This window comes from Scylla paramamosain, chromosome 49, assembly GCF_035594125.1.
Source record: "Scylla paramamosain isolate STU-SP2022 chromosome 49, ASM3559412v1, whole genome shotgun sequence".
NCBI lineage: Eukaryota > Metazoa > Arthropoda > Malacostraca > Decapoda > Portunidae > Scylla > Scylla paramamosain.
Genome location: NC_087199.1, coordinates 805,001 through 812,500, shown reverse-complemented (window position 1 = coordinate 812,500; position 7,500 = coordinate 805,001). Strand labels below are relative to the sequence as shown.

The 7,500-nt window shown below is 40.1% G+C and overlaps 1 protein-coding gene across 5 annotated transcripts in view; it reads right to left on the bottom strand.

Annotated features, from left to right (window-relative positions):
- LOC135095496 (la-related protein Larp4B-like) overlaps window positions 1-3,179 on the bottom strand; it is a 25,827-nt gene extending 22,648 nt beyond the window's left edge. For 3 of the 5 annotated variants that reach the window (XM_063996343.1, XM_063996345.1, XM_063996346.1), the window contains exons 1-2: window positions 2,918-3,166; window positions 1,406-1,638 (exon numbers count right to left, since the gene is read on the bottom strand). The gene's annotated coding sequence lies outside the window, so the exon portion shown is untranslated. Of the gene's footprint in view, window positions 1-1,405; window positions 1,639-2,917 lie in introns of all 5 variants that reach the window. The other 2 variants (XM_063996344.1, XM_063996347.1) reach the window with 2 other exon arrangements.
- Window positions 3,180-7,500: the final 4,321 nt, after the last annotated feature.

The following is a 7,500-nucleotide window of genomic DNA, read 5'->3' as shown; positions in this document are numbered from 1 at the left end:
TTTGTGCCGAGATTTAAACATGGCGACGAACGCAGTGTGCCCTGATATGATTACACGGATTATATATTTCATCGCAGCCACCACAGGAGTCTCTAAAGAAAAATAAGCTGATGTTTGTCGAAATATTGAGCTGGCGTCACTGAAATTAGCCTTTTCTGTGGAGTGGGGCTGCTGCATGCTGGGACACAGGGCAGGGCGGCGCAGAGCAGAGTCACAGAAGCTGCGGTCACACACTAAGCTGTCTGTGGTGCTGTGAAGTGCTGTAATACGCTGGCTGGGTTATAATCGAGTCGCGTAAATGAGGAACTAATGTGCTAACAAGTTCAGGTGAAACGAGGGTGATTTGATGCAGTCTGTGTGGTGTGGCTAGTCCTCTGTGGTGGCCTAATCACAGCTGAAGGAAGAGGGATAATTGCTGTGTCTGATTTGGGTGTTGGTAGGCTGTGGTGCTGTGTGTGCTGTCCTCCAGGCTTGCGTTTCAAAGTGAGGTGGATTTTTTGCATTACGCCGTATAAAATTCTTCTTCTTCTTTTTTCTGTGTTCTGTGTATCTTCCTAACCTCCTCCTCTTCTTCTTCTTTGTGTTCTTGTACCTTACCCTCTTCTTCTTGTTCTTCTTCCTCTTCTTTTTCCTTCTCTCATCCATAAACCTTTCCAACTAATCTTCTTCTTCTTCTTCTGTCTGTCTCCCATGCATCTTCCTACCACCTCTTCTTCTTCCTTCTGTCCCCCATGCATCTTCCTGCCACCTCTTCTTCTTCCTTCTGTCCTCCTTCCAACTTCACCTCCTATCATTTTCCTCTTCTCCTTCTTCTGCCCCGCTCACCTGCACCTCGTCACCTAGAGCTGTGTGGTGGCAGGTGACGATGCACAGTACTCCTGCCGAGCCCCCTGGGGAGTATGGCCGCTGGTGCAGAGGTGGGTGCGCTGCGTCAGAAGTATTTGACTAAAAATGACGCGCTTTTGGCCAGTACGAGACTGTTACGTTAGGTCAGGTAATGTTCGTAATTATAACTACTACTACTACTACTACTATTACTACCTCATGTCCCCCAGCCCCCCCCACAGCAGTTAATATGATGCTGATGATGATGATGATGATGATGCAACACTAAAAAAATGGTGGATTATAATCAGGTTAGGTTAAGTTAGGCTAAATTTGTACTTTAAACTAATTACCCTTCCCTAACTTACTGCTCCCACCCCCCCTAACCCCTCCACCAATACCCTAACAATTTGTAAAGTTGGGGGGGAGGGAGGGGCAAGGGGGGAGAGTATTTTTCCCCACCAGGAGTCTACCCCCCCTTATAATGAAAACACATTCATTTCATTAACATAAATTTAAGTTAGGTTAGGTTCGGTTAACAACAACAATTCATAACACAGCGAAAACGACACAAACTCACCTTAACGACCCTCTTCAGGCAACGACCTGGGCGGCGGCGGTGGCGGTGGTCTTGACGGAGAGCTCAGGCATAATTCATTAATCTCAAGGTTCTAATCTCGGGCCCTGATGGTGACTAGGGCTGCGTCAAGGGTCTCAAACAGAGGTGGTCGTTTGATTGGCTCGGCTCAGTGAGATCAGCGCCACGCCAAGATGATTTCAAATGTTTTCTTTCGAGTTTTCACAGCAAATTCACTGCAAAAGATGTTTCTATTTAAATTATCTATCTATCTATATTTTTTTTTCATATATTTAATGTCTATTTTTTTTTTTTTATATATAAAGGTTTAGCGAATTATTTTATTTTATTCATTTATTTAGTTTATGTTATTTTTCAACCGGCTAATTTTTTTCCCTTTGTTTTTCCTTTTTTTTTCATTATGATTCAGTTCATTTCGCCAAATGCACTCGTTCTCTCGTTTATTTAAAGCATTATCTTCCTCCTACATTACCTGACCCCCATTTCAAGCTAATCTCACTACCGGTCTCAACCTTGCATTAATCTCAACCTTCACAATCTAATCTCAATGTTCTTTTTTCCCACAACCTCGTCTCAAGACACAAAATTCACCCTAGTTTGACTGTTCTCACTAATCTCAGTATAATTTAACTGTCCACTCTTTGATCACAGCTTGGTAATCACTGTTCTTAATAATTTCACTGCCTGCCCTCTAATCTCACTCCTAAAATGGTGAATCCTTACTAATCTCAATGCCCTTATAGTTTTCTCACGGCTTATCTCAACTAATCTCATCAACTAATCAACTAATCTCATCTATTTTCACAGCCGTCATCTTCACACTAATCTCACTAACTTTTTCACTGTCCCAGCTTGACGTGTCTAAATACTCGTCTCAACATCATTTTTCTCACTAATCTCAACCCCACAAGCTATTTTCAGTAATATTAATCTCATTGTTAATCTGAGTCCATATGTTTGTCTAATCTGATCTCAGTACCCCTTCCTGGCTCGTCTCAATCCTTAAGGTAATCTTTAGGCTCCTATGACTAATCTCATTCGTAACCATGCTATCAGTTCATCTCAGACACCACAAGGATACCAATCTCACTAATCTCAGGCATCACCACACTGCCAATCCGCACTAGACTCTAATCTCACTGCTCTAATCTCACTGCACACGTAGCAGAACCAGCAGCACCCCATACCAGTCCAATCTGCCACTAATCTCACGTTGGTAATCTCAATGATATCACAAACTCACTTATTTCGGTGATCTAAGCCACTAGCACACTGCCCACGTACTAATCTCACTGATCTGGCTCCGTAAACAGCAAGAATATTAATGATCTTAGCCAGTTAATCTCAGTCACCATCTATCTTAATATTCTCTAATCTCATCTCCCACCCACACTGCCCACCAACCAAATTCACTAATCTCACTCCCCACAACACTATTTAATGCGTAATCTCGCTGTACTAATCTCTAATTGCTATTCTCACAAGTTCACGTACCAAAATAAACAAGGTGATGATTGTGCTGTCGGCGGTGACTCAGCCTGCACGGTTTTCACTAAAATCTCAATATTTAAAGGCACTTCAGCACTCAGCAACGACTCACGGGTGCTGCGGGGACTGCTGCCTCTTCTCCCAGTCCGCCAAGCCTCGCCCTTATCGGGAAAAGGAGGAAAATTTGAGAAAAAGCTGGACTGGGGATTCTGATCTGTGATGAGAACGTGGTTGCCGTGGTGTTCCCTCCTCCGCCGCCCGGCAAACTAGATCCTAATGTTTTGAGGGTTTTTTAGAGCTTATTTCACTTGAATTCTGCATTTTTTTCGCTTTGTTTATTTTTTGTTCATTTTTCTATTGTTTTCAGGCGTTGTAGTGCTGTATAGATCTTTTTGTTTTTTTGCGTTTGTGATGGGTATGCAATTTTGCCATATTTAAGGGTCTCTAAAGGTTAATTCCCCGTTTTCTGAGTGTTTTATGGGGTGTTTTTATTTTATCTAATGTTTTTAATTCACAAAGTCTCACATCACCTGTTTTCTTGCGGTTTTTGCTTATGTTAACTAAATGTGCTTGTAATATTTAAAGTATCATGGGGGTCAGTAAATCGTTCCCTGTATATTTCCTTTCATCTCTTATTTTAATTGAAAAATCTCATATCATGTCTTTTTGTCAATATTCCAGCTCAGCAAGTGTTTTGTTATTTCAAGGTACCCATATTGTCAGCTTATTTCGTGTTTCTCATGGCTTATTTGTGATTCTATTGATCCTTTTAGCTATCATATCATCAGGAAGCTGTATTTTGAAAAGTGTTAAGCTATCTCGTTCTCTCCGCGCATTATCGTCTTCTTATCTTATAAGTTGCATCATCAATATTATCGTTGTTGTCATCCAGTTAACCTAAGCTACATTCCCCTTACACGTTGAGCTGTTATCATTATTGTTATCATCTCGCCTCCTCTTCTTAAAGCTTCTTCTTCTTCTTCTTCTTCTTTTTTTATTATCTGTACAGGAATTACTTTAAAGATACCCCGTAGAAAAGACGAAAAATACATTGTTTTTTTTTCCCTCAACTTCAAGGTCAAAAAGGATATTTCAATATTAAAAACTTACATTTCAAACAACCAACTCCCTTAAAAGGTTCAAAATATCCCAGTTAATTGTATGCATTTTAATTTACCATTATTTAGAATCAAGAGATGGTGCAACGAATATTCAAATCTCAATTTTTTTTTAATATCAATGTGTTGCAATCTGGCTCGCTGATGTGGCCATGAGGAATTATTCATCGAGTCCTGGATATATTTAAATGAATAAACTGGATTAGAATAACAAATTAGGTGTGAGAATCGTGAGGTGCATGCTGCATTTCTGTTTATTTCAGAAAGTTGCATGAGGTGTTTTGCCGCCACGCTGATCAGCTGACCGGCGGAGGACAGCAGACGATGCACTCTTGGCGCCAAAAACTAAACCACACCGCACTAATATAATAATTTCTTACATATTCAAGTACTAACCGTCTTTTACGTAAATTAAGTTAATAAAAATCACAATATACGTTTTCCGATAGTCCGGGATAGGCCACATAATCATTTAGTTATGTAATGTATGACGTGTTCAGATGATACAGCAATGAATGGATATATTGATGGTATATTATCAGTAATCACTTTTTACGATGCTAGATTAATAAAATATGCCGTGGGAATGTAAAAGGAATCGATAGGCAGCGCTGAGCCTACGATCCATTTCAAAATATATTAGGAAGCACCATAGAAAACGGAAGCTTTTAATGGCAGACTGCGATAAAAGTAGACCGCTCTCAACTTTCCAAATACCACGTGTCACGGTTGATCTAAATATTGTCATTATCTAAAGCTTAAATTGTATTATATAAAACTACAACCTGCTTATCTTTTATCAGTGTTAGAAAGCAGGTTTTGTCTGTTTTTTTTTTCTTGTTTGTTAAATCTAAATTAAGGTTGCCATATATGAACTATCAAAATTCCGGAGACCTTCACAAACACCTGATTATGGTCCTGATATCAGACTGGAAAAACATGTAAATTAATTTTTTGAAGCACGGGAGTTTGTTCTGCATCTCTGCAATGAATTTACACTTTGGTCTGGGCATCTTGACATGAACAAGTAATAGTTTTAATGAGGACACAAGGCTGCAAACAGTAAACCAAAACTGACCCCTATCAAAGCTGGTGAAAGACTGGGGCGACTTTGGCCTTCATACAAGCTGCCATTTGGTGAACCCCCCCCCCCCCTCTCTCTCTCTCTCTCTCTCATCATTTCAACCCAAGGATATTTAATAAACGTGATTTTTTTTGAACAGTAATGATGAAGGTGGAATTCCGGATTATTTGAGGGGTTTTCAAAAATTCCCCCAGACGCAGATCTCGTTATCTGATTTACGGATAGGTCCGGGAAAATTTAAACGTCTGGCAACCCTTACCTAAATGTTGCTTTTAAATTAGTAAGGCTTGTTTGATTGTAATAGTGTTAGTAGTAGTAGTAGTAGTAGTAGTAGTGAATCTTATCTCAAATCTTCCTCTTCCTCTTCTCTCTTCCTGACACACACACACACACACACACACACACACATCAGATATTTCCATTACAAACTTCTTTCATGTCTTCCTCCTCCTCCTCCTCCTAGTCTTCCTTTATAAACCCCAAGTCTTCTCTTCCTCCTCCTTCTCCTCCTCCTCTTCTTCTTCCCGCTACACCTCCTCATTTTCTTCCCCCAATTACAAGCTTCTCTCTCTCTCTCTCTCTCTCTCTCTCTCTCTCTCTCTTATCAAAATACAGATTAATTTAACATTTTTATTTACTTCTCATCATCATCATCATCATCATCATCATCATCATTATCATCATTTGTAAACACTAAATAAAATCATTATATTCACACACACTCTCTCTCTCTCTCTCTGGGGGGGGGTGTCTTCTTCTTCTTCTTCTTCTTCTTCTTCTTCTTCTTCTTCCTCTTCTTCTTCTTCTTCTTCTTCCTGGTTTATCTAGATGGGATAAGAAAACCATTAGGAAAGGTAGTTAGGATTATATTAAACAAAACTTATTAATTTCAACACACAAACACACACACATACACACACAGCTTCTCTCTCTCTCTCTCTCTCTCTCTCTCTCTCTCTCTCTCTCTCACTAACACACAACAGTTTAAAGACACACAAATAACAAACATTGACTTTTCTTTAATAATAAACAGCAAAAATACACAAAATGATAATTAAGAACATATATTAAAGGAAGGAAATGCTTTAAAAAGTTAGTTAAGGAAGTTTTGTAAAGGGTTTGAGGTGATGTACAATAATTATGAACCCTCTGTTACTTGTCTGCTGAATTTAAATGTTTATTGCTAGAATTCTTTAAACGTTCATTCATTTTTTTGATTATTACAACACAGGCTGCTTAACACACACACACACACACACACACACACACACATATCTAACCTAACCTAAATTAACCTAACCTAACACTGCTATCTTAAAGTCACATAAACACACACACACACACACACACACACATATCTAACCTAACCTAACCTAACCTAACACTGCTATCTTAAAGTCACACACACACACACACACATATCTAACCTAACCTAACCTAACCTAACACTGCTATCTTAAAGTCACACACACACACACACACACACACACACACACACACACACACACACACACACACACACACATATCTAACCTAACCTAACCTAACACTGCTATCTTAAAATCACATAAACACACACACACACACACACACACATATCTAACCTAACTTAACCTAACCTAACACTGCTATTTTAAAGTCACATAAACACACACACACACACACACACACACACACACACACACACTCACTGGGGGCTGGGGTTTAAGACGTCAAATCCCACCAAGTCGTTCGCTGTCTTGACTCCAACGATGAAAAAAATTACACTTTTCACCACAGACCTGCAGAGAGAGAGAGAGAGAGAGAGAGAGAGAGAGAGAGAGAGAGAGAGAGAGAGAGAGAGAGAGAGAGAGAGAGAGAGAGAGAGAGAGAGAGAGAGAGAGAGAGAGAGAGAGAATGATTACTACTATTCAATACAGTACACAAGCTATATGAATCACCTAACTAGCCACTCGTGTAGATCTGAGGTCCCGTCTGCCAGGGGTTCATAAGTACTAAATTAAGCTGACAAATAAACGTTTCTGCTGCAGTGTTGCCATGTTGGGCGGGCGGGGAGGCTTCTACACCAATACTACCCTAGTGTATTAGTGAACTGGGGCTTTTAATGGCGGGACAAGTGAAAATAGACAGGTGTGCTTTGGAAACGGGCACCACGTTAAGTCTGATGGCTTCCTGCACTAACCTTTGTGTTATATTACATTTAAAAGACTAGGCAGGTGTGTGGGGGTGAGATTATAGGTATAAACAGACAGGTGTGTAAGGTAGGTGACCGGCAAGACAGATGTGTAGGGTTCTCAGGTATACTCAGTGCCTCACCATTTAAAAGGGTCATAATATACTCCCATAATGGCGCCTCTGATTCCACCACGCTCAGGTCTCCGTGGCTC